We start from the raw sequence: 19,715 nt of genomic DNA, 5'->3' as shown, positions 1-19,715 counted from the left end.
GCCCAGTCTCACAATAATGTTACTGTCCGTGAGTGCCCTGTGGTGACTCACAGCTCAAGACTATATTTCTTGCTTGTCTGAATGCAAAGTAAAAGTGGCTATTTTTATAGAACAAAAACTCGGGGAAAATATGGAATTCAGCCCATCTATATGCACTGCTGCACCTGAGACACTCAGCACACATAATAAATCTGTCTTTGGAAACTTGCTCCTTTACAGTTTTGACATAGATAAATGACAAGTATTAAATCTTAAGGGAAAAGAACCAGCTGCTGTAGTTGTTGAATTACTGAGACAGAAGCCTCCAGGCCTGCTGATTTGAAATATCAGGGAGAGGCCTCCTGGAAAAGGGTATAGGTGAGCTGGGAGAATGTCTCTTCTATTACCAACCCCGAGAAACTCAGGGCCACATCTAATATCTGACTCTGAACTTTGTAAGCCATTATCATAACCTTGGACTTTGACCAGTAAGAGGACCTTTTTAGGGGGACACATTTTATGCTAAACCAATGGTTCAGAACTCGGATTGTCTAATGAAATTTTTCTTTAGACAGAACAGATACCTGGTGAAAGAGCAAAGACTAGCAACAGACATATTTGTTCACTGTTAAGCATGACAGCATTGGTGGGAGTCAAGGGTGACAATAGGGATAATTCTAGAGTGTCAGAGTCAAACATAGCTAGTGGATGATGTGTCCTTTCACCATGGTGTTCCTCTGCCCCAGAGTGGAGCTCTTTGAGGGGGCGCTTGGAACCTTTGTTTTTACCTCCCCTGGTGCCCCTGCCCCACCCCCCCGCCCCACCCCATACATTATCTGGCATGGAGTGGTGGCTCAGGGCACTTTTCAAAAATTAAATTCAGTCAAGTGCAATGGCTCATGCCTGTAATCCCAGCACTTTGGGAGGCCAAGGTGGGTGGATCATGAAGTCAGGAGTTCTAGACCAGCCTGGCCAATATGGTGAAACCCTGTCTCTACTAAAAATACAAAAAATTAGCCAGGTGCAGTGACGCATGCCTGTAGTCCTACTTACTCGGGAGGCTGAGGCAGGAGGATCACTTGAACCCTGGAGGCAGAGGTTGCAGTGAGCCGAAATCGTGCCAGTGCACTCCAGCCTGGGCAACAAAGTGAGACTCCATCTCAAAAAAAAAAAAAAATTAAATCCAACTCCTTCCTTGTTTAGCAAGAAAACCATGGCCCAGAGAATTTTGATGCTATCCTCAAAATCACACAGCTAACAAATAGTAATTCTAGGACCAGAACTGAGACCTCCTTACCCCAATGGGAGTTGATCTAGTCTATCACACTTGGAGAGAAAATTGGTGTCATTTTCTTTGAAGATTATATATAATCCATGTGGATAAAAAAGAATCTCATAGAATCTCAACAATGAGCTGCTGCCAAAATGTTGGCAGAATGAAAATGAGGAAGAGGATGGGATCCAGGGCGGGGCCCAGCCAAGCAGGGTAAGGCTGACAGTTGCTCAGACAAGGAAGCTGGCCTCTCAGCTCAGGGGGACCTGCTATGGTCCCAACCAGCACCCCAGGATGAGAGCTCTCTGCATGAAGAGGACACCTACTCACAACATTGCTTAAGTGCACCTTCTGAGATGAGCACTCTTCTCTGAGATATATGTGGATTAATTCATTTCATCCTCATAACAAGCCTGTTAGAAGGGCACTATTATTAATTCCACTTGACTGAAACTGAGGAAAGTTTTCCAGTGAGAGAGAGAGTCAGGCTTCGAACCCGAGAGTCTGAACTCTCTCTTAGCCCTTGTTGCTCAGCTGCCTGTCTGGCCTGGGGAAGGGGAATGCTCACCAGAAACAGGGGAGAGTCCTTCAGAAGAGGGAACGTGTGACTCCTCAGTGGCAGCAGGAGTGCAGCACCTGCTGTTGGGAAGGCCACTCCTGGGAGCGCCTCCCCCACCAGCTCTGTTCCTGGACTCCTCCTTTCCCTGGAGCCACTGCCAGAACTCATCAGACTTGGGAGCTGGATGCAGATCCTTGCATACACCTCATTCCATTGTCCCTCCAGTGAAAAAGAGGCAGCACGTTGTTCTCACAGAGCCCCCAGCCCCTGGGCTTGGCTTCTCCCACTTACTGGCTGTGAACTTGGACAGCTCACTTACCCCCAGGCCTCAATCTCTTCATCCATAAACTGGATACCAGCAATGCTTCCCAGGTGGCTGCAGTGAGTTACCATGAATGAAAGCATGTTGTAAATTGTTTAGTGTTCGCCAACATTCAATCCCTTTCAGTTTATTTATAATGAGGACCAACTACTTGAGAGCTTGAGAGCGTGGACTCTGGACCCAGACAGATACAGGCAAGTTACTGAACCTTCCTCAATTTCAGTTTCCATATCTGTCAAATGGGCATAATGTGCTGGTACCAGCTATAGGGATGATGGAAGGCACAAGCAAGATGATGCATGAAAAATAATAGTAAAACGTTTATAGGCCTTTAAATAAGTTAATATACAATAAGATCACTGACAATCACCTGGCATAGGTTGGTATTATTAATTCTTTTCAAACCAGGGAGAAAAAGACAATGCATTGTAAAATACTTAGCTTTGCTTCTAGCACATGATTTGTGCTCAATAAATACAGGCTACTAAGGTAATGCTATCACTGGTGTTGTTATTGTTATCAGTAATAGTATTAACATAGAGGGGCGAGTGATTCCTATGCACATCGGGGCTCAGAGGCACTGCCTTGGGACTCAGCAGGACTCTGCCTTTCTCGGGCTGGACTTTATCCTGAATTTCCCAATGTCTCAAACCTTCAAGGACTTGTTTCATGAACCTGCAATCTATGCCGTTGCACAAGACCCTGCGTTCAGAAGGGGCTGTGCTCAAAAAGGCTCCATGCTTGGTTTAATGCTCTGCTATTGCTGCCTTGAAATTCTTATTTTTCAGTAAGAGGCCCCACATTTTCATTTTGCACGGAGCCTGGCAAATTATGTAGCCAGTCCTGCTGCCTGCTACCCTGGGACCCGCTAGGACTGGTGCCTAGAATCTACCTGGTCCCTGCCACCTTCCTTCCCTCAGCCTGATTCCACTTCCTGCATCCTGAACACCATGTTTCTAATGCACACAGACACCCATCTTGACCCTGACTGCAGCTCTAGCAAACTTGTGAACTGAGGTACAATTTGGCAGTCAGACCACAGGGATTTGTCCTCCCAGAAGCTAGACTTGCTAGAACCATACCTGAATTGCCATACCTTTTCTTTTCTTGTAGGAATCACCTTCTTAGCATTTAAATGTGCTAGAATTATGCACACTATTTTTAACTTGCCTCATCCCATTAAATTCTTCCTATAGCTGATAAGGTATATATTATTTTTCTTGTTTTACAGAGAAGGAAACTCAAAAAGTTTAAATAGCGTGCCTAAAATGAAATAACAGATCAGAAGTCACACCAGAATATAAACACATGGGCGTTCAAATCAACAGCCCTTGGGCCGTCCTATCTCATTGCACTCAGTGGTCCTTTTCCAGGTCTAAACTCAGTTCCCTCCCACCAGCAAACCCACCTGCTCAGGGACTGAGATCTCTGCACACTGTCCTCCCCACACCGTTTCTCTGGAGGTCCCCACTCTCCCAGGGTTGATGTAGGAGACATTCCACAGAAGCACACAAAGGGTCTATACATTAGGTCCTTGTGGCTGGGTGACAAAGAAGCCATAAACTTGGTGTCTTAAGACAAGAGAAATGTATTCTTTCACAGTTTCAGAGCCCAGACGTCTGAAATCAATATCACTGGCCCTGAAATTAAGGTATTGGCAGGGTCTTGTTCTCCCCTGGAGTCTCCTCTTCCAGCTTCTAACGGCTGCTGGCATTCCTTGGCTTGTGGCCATATCACTCCCATCTTCAAAGTTTACATCTTTGTGTCTCTCTCTGCACCATCTTCCTGTGGCCTTCTCTATGTGAGTGTCAAATCTCCCCCTGCCCCTTCTAATAAGGATCATGTGATTGCTCTCAGGGCCCACCTGGATAATCCACACGATCTCTCCACGTCAAGATTCTCCATCACATCTGCAAAGGCCCTTTTTAGCCACATAAAGTAATAATCACGGGTTCCAGGGATTAGGAGGTGAATATCTTTTGGGAGAGGTGGGTACTTTTGTAGCCTACCAAAGTGGGCAGATATGCTAATAGTTGGGGGAGGTGGACAGAAAAAGAAAGGATTTCTCAGCCCTTTCAGAAGCATTCCTGAGCAGCCTTCAAGCAGCACAGCCTTCCCAAGAGAACTGGCTCCACTATACTTAGTCTGATCCTCGGAGGGAGGGACGGTTTGTGAAGAAGGAGGCAAGGAATCCCTGGATAAGGCCCTGAGGGCTAAAGAGCGAGAGACTGGACCTTCTAAGGAGAGCAGAATCGAAAGTTAAGCGTCCTCAGGAGTTTCTATATTCCTTTCTCACATGCTTTTTCCAGCTTTGCAGGTAAAATATGTGTAAAAACCATTGACTCTATTAAGAATTCTGCTCTGGGACCACTGTGTTTTCAAATAGTGGCTAATAAACCCTCTTCCTCCCATTCTCCTTTGAGGCTATTATTCTTTTTCCCTCTCCCATTACTCAGCTGGAAACCTTCTGTTTCTGCTTCCCCTCCTGATGCCTAGATTATCCCTCATCCTTCCATGTTGGGAAAATCACTCCCAACCCAGGAAACCCTGAGGGGCAGCATTCAGTCATGCTCAAAAGCTAAAAAGTACAGTAACTATTTCCTGAAAGAAGAGGGGCAAGCATGACTAGAAAACAGATGCTCTTGAAAAGGCAAAAACCCCTCAGGAAAAGCCTCAGCTCATACCTGAATCTGTGCAGGAGGAGGCTCCCCTGACCGACTGCACCTGGGCAGTGCCCCAGTTAGCTGGGGGGTGGGAGGGACAGTTAAACTCAGGACCTTTGATGGAACACAAAAGGAGGCGCTGAGAACTGAGGCAAACTATGGAATGAACTTGTATATTATTTTATATATGCTTATATATCCAGAGTTCAGTGTTAACACTGCGGCAGATGAGAGGTAAGGATTTAACCACCAGCCCCTCCATATTAGACACTGGTGCAGCCTTAAATCAGGAGTGGCTGGGCAGGGTCTCATCTAATATTGTCCAGCTCCGTTGTTTGATGCCTTCCCATTTGTTTCACCTTCCTTTCTGGGCCGGGATAACCTGGTCTTCCACATCCTGGCACCAGGGTGGTCATACTTACTGCTCATATTTCTTTCTTCAAAGAGCAGACTTTGTCAGCTAAGCTCCTGTTGTCCTCACTAAACCTGACCCTATTAGCTACTGCACTAGCTTGTGCAGGAATTTTAGCTTTTCCTTGATTAGAATGTGTCTATATCAGTCAGAGTTGGACCAGAGAAGCTGAACTAGTAGGAGAGATAGAGAAAGGGGGGAGGGGTAGTGAGAGAGAGAAAGAGATAGATTAAGGGACCTTTTACAGGTAATTGACCTATGCATTGTGGGAGCTGGTTAAATAGTCCAGGTAAGGCTGTCTCTGTGTCTCATGGTGGAGCTTAAAGACCACAAGGCAGGCATCAGGAAGGGAGGATTATGAACAGGCTGGAACCCCACAGGCACAAGCTGGGACCTCACAAGGACAGGCTGGAACCTACTATTCTTGTTGCCTCTGACCTTGGTGAAGAACTCCTACATAGACCAGACCCTCAACCCTGAACTAAACACTCACAGCTAGCCCAGCTATTGCTTCACCAAGGAGGTGAGTCAGCAGGTTAACAACAGTGTACATGTGCTACATGATGGCTACTGCCTCCCTTTTGCCCCGAAAAATCCTTAGAGGATCTCCTAGTTCACCCACCTTAACCAGAAACACATGCAAAGGGAATCCTTGCATGTCAGCAAGCCAAACTGACATGTTACAAAGCCAGCACAGTGTCTTAGGTCAAATGTCCCAGGAAACAGACTATGAGATGGAGATGTACATGCAGGAGATTTACTGGGGTGTGTTCTTGGGAGTGAAGGAAGCGGGGTGGGGCAGAGGGAGAAGGTGAGTGAGAGGCAGTTGCAACAGGATTCTGTATGGAGCTGGGATGGCTTTCAGGGTTGTCTGTAATGAAGGCAAGTCTGCCTCGGGGAAGAGTGCATGATCTTGGGAGAGAGAGGGCAATTTCCAAAGGGGCCTCAGCTGTGAGCTGTCAGCAGCCACTACTACCAGCTGCTGGAGGAATGAGTGCCTCATTCCCAAAGGGGGGATCTGGACGTATATGACAGTATCCAGTATAGTCTGCTTCAACCTGCCTGTGATGAGTGTGGATATTCTATGCTGGAAGAGGGGTTTTTAGGTGGGTAGGAGGTGAATGATTCTCCCTGTTACTCGAAGTTCATTTATTTGGTGGCTTTTTCCTAGTCCTCTGTTTCTAAATTTTTTCCCAGTTACGAAGGCTGGAGTAGAAACTTTTCACAGCTTCCCTGGTACTTTTCTGTTCCCCTGCTTCATGCCTGCTACATATGATTACATGGATGTTCCTCCATACTTAGGCCTCCCTCAGAGAACCTGGGTTTGGGGAATGTGGAATTCTAGCAAGTAGTATAAATTTTCTGAATGTCCTTCCAAGTGAGCTTGGAAAGCCAGGGCGGAGGCCTCACCTTCAGAAAGGCTGCCTAAGAACCTCATTCCCTGTGGTCCACTTGGGGGTGAGGTGTGTCCGGCTCCACCCGCTAAGTCATGTTTTTTAGTAACAGTGCAGATCCATAAGTGACAGAAAATACCAGGTTGCCATTTTCTCATTTCCCAGAGCCATCAAACCACCTCTTACACATTACTATTCTTAAACATCCTCAAATTAAAATTATCCTTAGAATTTGAGAGTCACACATACATAAAAGTGTGGACAAGTATAGAAAATAAGTCCATCCTTCCAGTGCCTTCTATGTCAGTGAATGGCACCAGTCTCCATCTGGATGTACAACTCAGAATCCAAGGAGTCTTCTCAGCACCTCCCTCTCCTGCAGCCCCCATATTACAAAAGACTGTCAATCCACCCTCTTAAAGAACTAACCAGTTCTCCCTCCCACTTCTCTCCTTCTCCACTGCTGCCTCCCCACCCTCAGACTGCCATTGCCCCTTCTCTGGGCCCCTGTAGTGGCCTCTAAATTTGTCTGCTGGCATCTTCTCCTACCCCCTTCCAATCTGTTCACCATTCCACAAATAGAACAGAATAGTCTTTTAAAAATACAATTCTCATTATGTATTTCCTGTCCTTAAATTCCTTCTGTGTCTTCCTACCTATTTCAGTCAGAATAAAAACTCAAATTTTAATGTGGTCCACAAGCCCCTACAAGGCTCTTCAAGGCCCTGCAAGGCCCCAGGCCTTCTATTGCTCCTGGCTGCACCTCACTTGCTGGGTTCCACCAGTCTAGCCTTCTCTCAGTGCCTTCTCTGAGCCTCCCTTCTGTCATTTTCACACCCTTGCCTACTTAACAGCTGCTGTGGTTTAGTGGTTACTAATACAGACTCTGCAGTCAGACTGACAGGCTTTGAGTCTCCAGCTGTATAGTACCCTCCTCTTTTTTTTTTTTTTAACTGTGTAGTCTTAGACAATTGGCAAAAGCTAACTGTATCTCAGTCTCCTCATCTGTGAAATGGAGGCAATAACAGAACCTTTAGCTAGAGGAATAAATAATTCAGCATTCACAGAGCACTTAGTGTGTGCTCAAAAATATTAGTTATTGTAATAACCCATCCTTCAGTTCTCAGCCCAAGCACTTCCTCAGGGAGGTCATCCTGGCAGGCCCTCCCTGAGCCAGGTCAGGGATCCCCCAGGTGTGCTTATAGCTTCCTGCCCCTTTCTTTCACAGCACATAGCATAGTGTGGTTCTGTCTGCCCTCTGCTCTAGGCCATAAGCCCCTTCAGGGCAGAAACACTGCCTGTTTGCTCTCCGGTACGTCCCCAGAGCCTGCCCCGTTTCTAAAAGTAAACATTCCCTTTTCTGGTGCAGTTGGGAGGGTGTGGATACAGGGTATGGCACATGCTTTCTGTCACCATATATGGAGGTGGAAAGTTGGGAGGCAACAGAAGACATCCGAGATGTGTCCTGGGGAGGCCTCCTTGTGTCTGATAAACACAGTAGGAATGGTCTGCCCAGTTCTAGTGAGCCCTGGGAGAGGCATTAAATCAGCCCCAGGAATGTCCCCCAGATTGCTGTGCAAATCCATCTGGTGTCTCCTCACCTAGCCTGCAGGCTTCAGAGTGGGACCCCAGAATTGCATCAGTGTTCCACTCATGGCAGGCAGCCCTTGCCCACCTACAGTAACTCCCGGCCCTAAGAAGACATACCTGGCACATCCAGCCTGGCTACAGAGTTATGCTGTTTTGATTTCCACGTCTCCACTACAGAGCACATCCACCAAGCATCAATACTCCTCCGCATCTGAACCAGAGAAGGGCTGCAGTGATGCCTCTGTTATACACTGGGAGGACTGAATTCAAGTCACAGCATTGCCATTAATTCTCTGTGTGACCTTTACTGGTCATTTCAACTCCATTATTCATTTTACTTCTTTGTAAAATGAAACATTGAAACAGATGACTTAGCTCCATCACAGAGTACTAGGCTACCCCTCAGAGAACCTTCTCCCCAGGACCCACCACAATGATCTCAGTTCTCAGTAACATGGGATCCTACTCAGCACACACACGTGATCAGACTAAGGGTGGACACCTCACCCAAGCTGGTTCTTCACTCACAGAGACAGTTCTATGGTGTTGAGTATCATAGCTATAGGTTAAGAGAAGCCAGGGCCAGACTGGTGCCCATACCAGGCAGAACCTCACAGTAGCTGAGTTTGGGGAGGTTAACTACAGGCCCTAGAGCATGAACTGGTCTACCAAGAGAAGACTGGAGCAGAGGCAGGCACATGGCACCAGACAAAGAGAAAGAAGTCACCCGATGACCTTCAGTCTCTGTGAAGCCCAGTTGTAATTCTTCTACAATTGGGTGTCTGGTAATTCCCCTCCATCTCTTCACTTAAGGGGAGTTTAGGTGGTTTCTATTCTTGGGAACCAAATGATTGCTGACTAAGGCATCTTCTCATATTGGATGTCAATTCAACAAAACCTCAACCAGTAAGACTGCGATGATCATGACAGCTTTAACCTTCCCAAAGACCTCTGTCTTCACTTACCTTATTTTAAAGCCAAACAGCCAAGGAAAACTGATGCTCTAGGAAGGGTTTTCATTGGCAAAATGAGGAAACCAAGACCCAGAGAGGGAAACAGACTCAGTCAAGGTCACTTAGTGAGTTAGTGACAGTCAAGGTGAAAGCAAAGCTCTGCCCACTCATTCCAGAGAACCTCTCCTGCTGTGCATCAAGGCCTCCTCTTTACCCTGGGCCCACTCTTCCCCTGGCCAGGGCTATTACAAAGTCAGAGCTGTCTGCAGATTTCTGTATGGAACAGTATTTGTCCCTGGTCTGTTATGTGTTCTGGAGAGTAACAAGATGGAGACCATGGGGATGCTGGAGTTGTGGGTGTGGACGTGGACACCACACCACCTGCAAGGGAAAGTTTTGCAGACACCGAACTGCGGAACAAGACAATAGCCACACAGGCCAGAAAGCACAGCTGTGCCTCCAGGCATGGCCTGGGGAACACCCACAGGTGAGGAGATTCCTCCCTGATGTGGAAACGGGGATTCACATTGACCAGCCTGAGACTGCTGCACTGGACTCCAGCTGAAGGAGATCCCCCTGGGACTATGGGCTGCACTGGAGAGGGGAGCCCAGCTGGGAAATCACCAGAAACACCCACCTGAAAATCAGAGCCTGGAGAGGGTGGTGAGGCAATTTCTCAATAATTATCCAAAGACCTTTTGTTCTATTAAATACAGTCTCGAGAGAAAAATAAAAGATAGGACTTTTTCAAGATGCCATTCCTATGAGCAAAAAGTATGTATTTGGAGCAGATATAGATACACTACAATAAAACATATCATTTTGAACCATTGTTATCTCTGTAGTCTCACTATCAGGCACAGGCGTGGCACAGAGCAGGTTCTTTACAAATGAGTGCTTATCTGAGCCTAGAACTGGTTTAACTTTAAGCACTCCTATTATCCCATTTTATAGATGAGAAACTGAGACTTTACAATCTGAGATCACACAGTTAATACGTGTAGTCTGCAGCCAGGCTCCAAAAGCCTTGGCTTAAGTTTCAGGCTATATTTGATGCTGTCTTATCTTTGGACAGGACTAATGTAGGATGTGTAGGCTGGCAGAAGTCTGTAGAATTTCCTGAGGCCAGAGGATCTTGAAAGGGGCCTGGCATCTAACCATACAGCATACAAATACAAACCTTGTAAAGATGTTTGTCTCGTCCACTCTTGCTGAGGGGCCTGAAACATGTGTTTCACCAGAGTCTGGAACTTTTCTGTTTGTTCATTTGTTTGTTTGTTTGTTTTTGGCTGTCCTGTCTATGAAAGAGCAAGGGACAGAGTCAGGGACACCTGGATCATATTCCGGGTACAGGTCTTTTCCCTTCTCTGGACATCAGTTTCCCACTCCCACCCCCGCCCCCAACCTTAAGACACAGGTAGATGAGATGGCCTTTCCCGTCTCCTCTCGCAGTCTCTATTTTCAGATGATTCTCATGATTCATCTGAATTCTACCAATAGAGAAGCTTATTTAAGCTTCAGGTTAAATACTTCAGCAGCTGGCACACGGTAGGCCCTCAGTAAATGTCCAGAATGATTTAAGGGATGCCTCGGGCATCTAGAGTTTCTCACCATATCTGTGTCCGTTCCTATAATTTCCTCACACTCGATGAGCCACGTGGGCTGTTGTAAAGCCTGTGGTTTATGAAAAATAGTTTAGGGCTCAAATCCCAACCAGGGGGGCACAAAATCCCTGGGAGGAAGAGCCCGGAATGTCACTGAGGCTGGCAAAGAGACGGCATGAAATAAAACTAGACCAACCTCACTCATAAATATAAATGTGCAAATTCTAGACAAAACACCAGGAAATTGAATTCAACAGTATATTAAAAGAATAATTTACCACAGCCAAATAGGGTTTACCGAAGAATGCAAAGCTGTTTTAATATTAGTAAATCTGTTTATAGAACATATCAATGGGTCAAATAAGAGAAACCATATGATTATCTCAAGAGGAGCAGGAAAATCATTTATGAAGATTCAAAATCAATTCCTAAAGGGAACCTTCTTTAAAATACTAGGACTAAATGATACAAGTGGACAGTGATGGGAATGTTTTTAGTGGGAGGGCACTCCACATCTGAAGGTTTTCCAATGTTTGGGAAATTCCCCGCTTTCTGAGTTTGGGTGGGAGGCAGAGCCATCTTTCACTGTAGAAATGGAAGAAAGGCCAAGTGCTTACTGTCCTGGGTATTGGCCCCCTCCTTGCAGCAACAGTGAGGCATTTATCATAAGCTCAGATTGGGGAGCAAAAAAGCCAGGCAGCAGAGAATCTTTTATGGCAGTTCCAGTAATAGCAGCAACATCTGTTTCCAGGGACACGGTGATAGAAGCACAAGTAGCTGTATCCGGGCTCTGGGGACCAGCAGAGTTGGTGTTTCGAGATGTGGCATCCCATGGTCAAAGATGGCAGCAGCCATTCCTCTGTGTTCCATGTCATGATCTGCACTGTGGTGCCAGCTGCCCAGGAACTCTTTGTTCCTGACTTCCTGGTGATTCTCTAAACCATCCAGAATCCTGCCAACAAATTTCTTTTTTGCTTAAACCAGCCAGAATCAGTTTCTGTTGCAGGCAACTAAGAAATCTTAAAGACACAGAAGGTTATTTCTTTAACATAATAAAGAACATCTTATTTTTTAAAACCTGTGGCCAGAAATAATGCATAATGTCATTCCTATTAAAACAGAGAACAAAACAAGAATTTTTGTTGACTGCATATTTCTTTTTTAAAAGTCAGGTTTACTGAGGTACAATTTGCACGCAATAAAATTTATTCACTTAAACTGTACAATTTGATAATTTCAGCAAATAAATTCAGTCGTTGAAGCACCATGATATTCAATACACAGAGTATCCATCACCCCAAAAATTTCTCGCAAGTTCCTTTATAGCTAATGTCCTCTTCCACCCCAGCTCTGGAAACCACTGATCTGATTTCTATCTCTATAATTTGGCCTCCTCCAGAATGCCATATAAATAAAATCAGATGGTAGCCTTCTGAGTCCTGCTTCTTTCACTCAGCAAACTGTTTTTTGAGATTCATCCATGTTGTTGCATGAACGATATTTCATTGTATAAATATTCCAAAATTTGTTTATCTATTCCATGATTGATGAATATTTGTATTGTTTTCAGTTTGGGATTATTATCAATAAATCTGCTATAAACATTTGTGTATAGACTTTAGTATAAACACAAATTTTTTTCTTGGGTAAATATCTAAAAGTAGGAATGCTGGGTCATATTAAATAAACGTTTAACTTTATAAAAAACTATCAAATTGTTTTCTAAAGTGGCTGTGCTGTTTTGCATTCCCACCAACACTTCATGTGAGTTACAGTTGTTCTGAATCCTCATCAGCACTTGCTATTATCAGTTTTTAAATTTTAACCATCTAGTGGATGTACAGTGATATCTTGGTTTGACATTAATTTTTATTTTTCTAATGATTGATGATTTTGAGCATCTTCTCATGTGTCTACTTCCCACCAATACATCTTTTTTTTTTTTGGTGAAGTATATGTTTAAACTGTTCACTTATTTATTTATTTGGCTGTTTGTCTTCCTTTTACTGTGTTGTAAGGATTCCTTATATATCCTGAATACAAGTTCTTTGTCAAATTTGTGTTTTGAAAATAGTTTCTTCCAGTCTGTGGCTTGTCTTTTCATTTTCTTAAAAGGGTCTTTCAAAAAGCCAAAGTTTCCATTTTGATAAAATTCAATATATCAATGTTTCAATTTCATTCGATTTATCATTCTTTCATGATTTATGCTTTTTGTGTCATATCTAAAAAACATGTTACCTAACCCAAGGACACAAAGATTTTTTTATCTTACACTTTCTTATAAAAGCTTTATAGTTTTAGCTCCCACATTTAGTCTATGATTCATTTTACTTTTCTTACATAGAATGAGAAAAGTGTCAATGTTCATTTTTTTTTGCATGGGAATGTAAAAATTTTCTGGAACACTATTATTATTTAACATCATTATAGAAGTTCTGGTTGGCATAATGAGATACAAAACATAAGTAAGTTGTATAGTTATTGGAAAGGAAGAGAAAAACTATCATTATTTATAGTCAATATGGTTTTGTATCCAAGAAACTCAAGAGAATCTATTGAACACACATAGAATTAATAAGAATTCAATAAGATGATTCATTACAGAGTAAACATGCAAAAATCAATAACTTTTTAATATACTAACAGTAATTATTTAAAGAATATAAGAGAAAAGAATCCCACGCACAGTAACAGCAAAGACTTAAATGCCTATAAGAGAAAATAAAAGAGAAAGAGAAAGTGCAAGGCCTAGATAATGAAAATCACAATGTTTCATTGAGGATATAAAAGAAGTTAACTAAATATAAATGTGTCAATACCTTATATGGAGAAACTCAATAATATAAAGATGTTAATTTTCCCAAATGAACTTATAATATTGGAGTTATCTGGGGAACATGACAAAATGATTCTAAAATTCATCTGGAAAGAATCACCGAAAAAGTGTGTTGAAGAGCAGTGAGGAGGACCAGATACAAAAATATTTTATAAAGATATCATAATGAAAATATTGTGTTAAGGACCCAAAATCAAATAGATGAATCATTATGCTAGAATAGCTAAATTAGTCTGAATCAGAACGTGATATATATGAAAACTTTATGTATGATGACTGAAACATCACTAACCAGTTGGGATCAGGATTTATTGCAGGGTAGCAAGAATGGAAGAAAGGAGACCAGTTCACAGGCTATCAGAATAGTCCAAGAGAAATACGATGGCCGAGAAGTTCTCTTGGGTTCCTAACCCAGAGCTGTTCCATGGCTCTCAGGCAAGTAGAACCACCCTCTGGGGAGCAGGACATCCCAGGCTGGTGGGCAGGTGTGCAGAGGGGATGGAGCACATCCAGGGCCCTCAACAACAAAGTTGAACACTATCCCAGCTGGCAAAGGAAAAAGACATAAAGGGCCTTTATATATTTCCACAGATGGAGCAACAAAGGGTGAATTGTAGCCGAGAGGTAATATGTTGATAACTGACACAGGATGCAATGCCAAACCACACTTCCCAAACACATTCAGCTCTGGGCGCATCTGCTAACATCCCAGTGGCCAAAGCAAGTCACCTAAACAGGTTCACAATCAATTGGGTGGGAAAGTATGTTCTGCAGAGAGATGGGGAGGAGGGTGAGTATCTGGCAAACAATAATCTCAGTGATCATAGAAATAGTACTAGTGGAATGTGCCAGTGCATTGAAAGGGAAGATAAAGAATTGGGAGGATGCTATAGCTTGGATGCTTGTCCCCTAAACCTCACATTGAAATTGAATCCCCAATGTTGGAGGTGGGGCCTAATGGGTGGTATGTGAGTCCTGGGGGCAGATCCCTCATGAATAGCTTGGTGCTGTCCTAGCAGTAACGAATGAGTCCTCTATTAGTTCCCATGAAAGCTGGTTGTTAAAAACAGCCTGGCACTGGCTCGCTGTCTTGCTTCCTCTTTCACCATGTGATCTCTGCACAGGCTGGCTCCACTTACCTTCCATCATGAGTGGAAGCAGCCTGAAGCCCTCACCAGAAGCAGATGCTGGCACCATGCTTCCTGTACAGCCTGCAGAGCCATGAGCCAAAGAAACCTTTTTTCTTCACAAATTATCCAGCCTCAGGTGTTCCTTTAGAGCAATACTAAACAAAATAAGACAAATATGTTTTAGAGGTTAGATACAAGCAAGCCCCTGGGTGGATGATAATGCTATTTACTAATGTAAGAAGGACTGGAGGATGAACAGGTTTGCTGGGTAAATCAAAAGCTTTGTTTTGGATTTGTTAAACATTAACATCTAGGAGAAGATATCAAATAGGTAGTGAGACAAGAGTCCAACTCAAAGGCCATGTCTAGAAACATAAGCATGATAATCACCAGCCTATAGAAAGTCTTTTATGTCATGGATCTGCTTGAGGTCATCTGGGGAAAGAGTGTAGCTATAGCATCAGAACTGTCCAAAAATAGAGCCCTGGGCACTTCCATATCTCCATAACAGATGAGGGAGAAGGATTCAATAGAATGACTGCAAAGGATTCCTGAGTGTTGTGGAAGAGTACCAGGAGAGTGTGGTGTCACTGGAGCCAAGAGAAAAGGGTTAGGAAGGAGTGCCAAACTCAGTGCATCGCTGCTGGGAATTCGTGTAAGACGAGAACAGAGACCGGGCTGTTGGTGACCCTGGCAAGAGCTCCATAGGGGACCAACTCTACAAAGCACTGTGCTAGGTGCTAGAGACAAAGAGATGAGTAAAATACATTTCTTGCCCTTTAGGAAATAGCAGCCTGGTGAGGAAGGCAGACATGTGAATAAATCATTGCAATACAGTGTGATAAATCTTATAATGGAAAAACATTTTCCTAAACGTGTTTCACTAAACACTATTTGAGGGAGATGTTAATCAGAGCTCTAGAAACAAAGTGTCCCAAGACCAAATAAACTTAGCAAGTGCCACAGACTAATCCCCATTTCAGAAGACTCCCAGGACACACTAATATTTTAAAGGTTCTGAGAAATTCTGGAGCAGAAATGTATGACTAACTTTGTTTCATGGTTAAATAAAAAAAAATAGATTTAAGTGGAAGATTTTATGTTTTGGCATATCAGCTAACATCCTCCAGACAAGAACAGTTTTTTTCTGAACTCCAGTTTGGGAAGCACTAAAATAATGTATTAACGGGTTGGGGGATCCTTGGGGATAGCTCTATATTTTTGCTTGGAGAAATCAGAAGCAGTTACCTGGTAGGTGAAGCTGTTGGAGCCAGCAGCCTGCCTAGGGCTGAAACCTGTTCCCTCCCAGATCAAGAGTCCAGGAACTTTATGAAGACTTTTTAATGAATCCAATGTCCCGCAATACCACATGTGGGCCACATGGCCAAGCTGACGGACAAGCCGGAAACACCCACCCTCTGATGCATGTGGCGCTGCTGCCAAGAGGGGGACAGAGGGAATACCAGAAGACAGGAGGAGAGACAAAGGGAGGATAAAACTCTTTCCAAATCCAAGGAGGAAGGACGCTGAAGGAAACTGGAAGGAAGCCTCTTTGTAATGATGTTTAAGACTTGCTTGTTAACATCCTCAGAACAGAAGGAAAAGATGTGGCTTCTCTCCAAAACATTTTCATCACCAGAAAGTCTGGTGGCAAAATCCATAGAAGTTGCAAGTCTCTTTAACGCAGAAGGCTACACAATGCTTTGAAAAACAAATAAAATACAGATTATTAGGACTGCAAGCACGCTGAGAGCTCACAGGACCTAGAGCAATCAGCTGAGGGCCAGAAAGAATAAGTGACTTGCTCGGGTCTCCTCACCAACAGGACTGGAGCTGGGACTGAGAGCTGTCGGCCTGCAGGGCCAACTGCAGAGCTCTTGGTGCCATGTGCTGGGCTCAGGAATCCAACATATTGTCCCTTGGGATCTTCTCTCCACACCCAGGTCTTGTGTGGCACCCCCAGTAGTTATGGAGAAGCAACATCAGTTCCATAGTAGAAGCAGCAACAAGAGGGAAAGAAATAAAAACCCTGAAGCTGGTGGGGTGATCTAACGGGCAGACTCTCTCACCCCAGGAATGCAGGAGGGGTTTCCCCTCCATGTGCCCTGGATCCTGGGGCCCAGCTGCAGGGAGAATGGGAACAACTGCCCCAGGACCCTCAGTGACCCTGTACCACAAGACACAGTGGCTGAGCTCATACACCTGCATTCCCTGGACAACCGCTCATATGTTGCAGCCAAGTTGAGAGGTGTGGCTTCTCATTAATTTGCCTATTTCCCCAGAGGTAGAAAAATTAGGGAAAATTAAATCACCAGCTGAATCCTCAGCAGTTTCAGGTCTTCTTCAATTTTTCCCTGATAACTAAGGCACTGGAGGCAGCACAGACCCCATTAATACTTCACTGCACAAATGCATGCTGCTAAACAAAAATCAATTCATTAGTCCACTCACAGGTGTTTTCTGAAGGGTCATCATCAGGCAGGTAGGGACTACAAAGAGAGTGAGGCAGTGTTCACACTCATACCTACTGGTGGTGAACAAGAGGAAGCCCCCATCCTGGCAGAACAGGGGCATGATAGTGAGGAGCCTGCCAGGAGGTTGAGAGGTGCAAGTCACAATGTCCAGAGGCCATGGTAAGCCCAGGCATGGCTAGAAAGATGCTAGAACCTGGTGGGCTGCAGCAATGGGAGTCCAGAGAGCAGAAGGCACTCCAGGAAGATGGTTCTGGTTGACCTAGAGTTGAGCACAGGGAGAGTGAGGCAGAAGTCTGGACTTTTGGGCTGAGATAACATGGTGAGTGTAGGAATGTGAGAGTGGTATTTTGGGTTTTGTTGTTGCTGTTGTTTTTCTTCAGTGACTCAACCCTGAGAAAATTGTCAAGTGACTCCTTGTCTTGATCAGTGATGGAGAAGCCAGGTCTGCCCTTAGAGTTTCAGTAGTTCTAGCTGTGGGAAATGAGAGCCACCAGGGCATAGGAATTGAAGCCCCTGGATATAAGGGGACCCCAGGGGAACTATCCCACCTTCTCTTCATTGGTCTTCCGACATTTTGGAAGACTTCTGCTGAACACAGGATCTGTGCTTTAAAGGGTCTTGTAAGTTACCGTCTCCATGTGAAGGAATAAAAGAATATTCTATTTGAAGCTGTTTGCTTTGCAAAGAATCAAATTCCTCTCTGACTGGCTAAAAAACAGAGATGAAGGTTATCACAACGACACAGAAAGACCTTAGATGAAAGGGGCAGGGAAGGAAGCACAGCCAGTCCCTGCAGGGTTTACATCTAGTCATCTCAGTCTCTCAAAGGCCACAGGGGCTCTCTAATTCTATTTCTATTTCATGCTTCTCTTGATCAATCAGCTTCCTCTGCTTACAAATATTGTACACAGCTCTCTAATGGGATGGCTGTCCTAATCCTGACTCTAGATCACTCCTAGTCTAAAGAGCCTACCATCAATTGGCTACAGGCCTGTGTCACTACATCCAAATTCTTCAGAACCTGATTGATGATTGGCAAGCCAGTGGGACACTGGCAAATGGCAAGTCAATGGGTCATTACTCAATAGGTCATTAACCAGAAATTAGATTGACCATTTACCAACTATTGCCAAGGAGGGTCTGTTCATGTAATACATGGACTGTCCCTTACAGGAGATGCGCGCAGGACATATATTGAAGCACAAATAGCGTAGAATTGGATAGATGCTTACCATCAGAAATGCAGGCTTATTGCAAGAATTTATAGCAAAACACATATGGTCAGCCTGAGTAATGACCCCCCTACCCCCTGCCAAAGACTTCCATATCCTAATTCAGAAGCTGTTGACGCAGGATTTTCCTCTTGGTCACTTTGCAAGCCAGGACCTCCAGTTGGCAACGCCCCACCTAGGCCTCACTCAGCCACACTGCCTGCTGCAGGAGATGGCTCACCCACTCAGCCCGCCCAGGTAGTCTGGCTTGCACACCAGTTCCTGAGTTGTTGTCCTGTACCCAAGAAGAATGAGGATGTGCTGACAATTGAGGAGTGAGCAAGATGGGGATATTTATTGAGTGATGAAACAGCTTTCAGTGGAAAGGGGACACGGGGGTGGTCTCCCTACCCAAAGGCAGGAAAGTCTTCTTAATATGGCTGAGTTGGGGGCTTCTTATGGGCTTAGAATGGGGAAGGGGCAGGCCATAGGTAGTCTTGGAAAAGGCAACATTCAATTGGTTAAAAGGCATTATTCAGAAAGAATCTGTCAGGAAAGGGCAGGCAAACAGGAACAGAAGTTCTTACTGTGGGTCACAGGTTTCATCTGAGACCAGCAGCCCAGTCTTTCAGCCTTCAGGCTGTTTTTGGCTTGAAAGTGGGGTTTCATCAGGGACCTGCCCCTATCAGCCTAGGCATTTGGCTGCCTCCTATCGCTATCACTGTGAATATGTTACCTTATATGGCAAAAGGGACTTTGCTGATGTGATTAGGATCTTGAAATGGGGAGAGTATCCTGTTATCCTGATGGACTCAATGTAATCACAAGGATCCTTTCAAGAAGGAGGCAGGGTCAAAGACAGTAATAGATGTGACCACAGAAACAAGAAGGTGGTGATGGAGGCAAGAGGTTGGAGTGACGTGAGGAAAGGGTCACAGGCTAAGGAACACAGGTGTCCTCTAGAAGCTGAAAAAGGCAGGGAACCAGATTGTCCTCCAAAGCCTCCAGAATGAGAGCAGCCCCACAGACACCTTGATTTTAGACTTCTGACCTCTAAAACAGTAAGAGAATATGTTAGTGTTGTTTTCAGCCACTAAGTCTGTGGCCATGTGTTTCAGCAGCAATAGGAAGCTATTACAGCTGGAACCATGGGATGCCATCATCCTAACTATCCAGGGCTTCTCACAGGGAACCAGAACGATAGTTCAGATTCATTCAGGATGCAACTTGAATTCAAGCAAACCCTGCTCCATTGTGTATACCTTGCATTTGCTCTTTGCAAAAGTGAGGATTCGATTGACTTTGTTCATTGTTA

The sequence above is a fragment of the Pan troglodytes genome, chromosome 9 (genome assembly GCF_028858775.2).
Source record: "Pan troglodytes isolate AG18354 chromosome 9, NHGRI_mPanTro3-v2.0_pri, whole genome shotgun sequence".
Taxonomy (NCBI): domain Eukaryota; kingdom Metazoa; phylum Chordata; class Mammalia; order Primates; family Hominidae; genus Pan; species Pan troglodytes.
The sequence above is the reverse complement of the archived record's forward strand: the minus strand, read 5'-3'. Positions refer to the sequence as shown.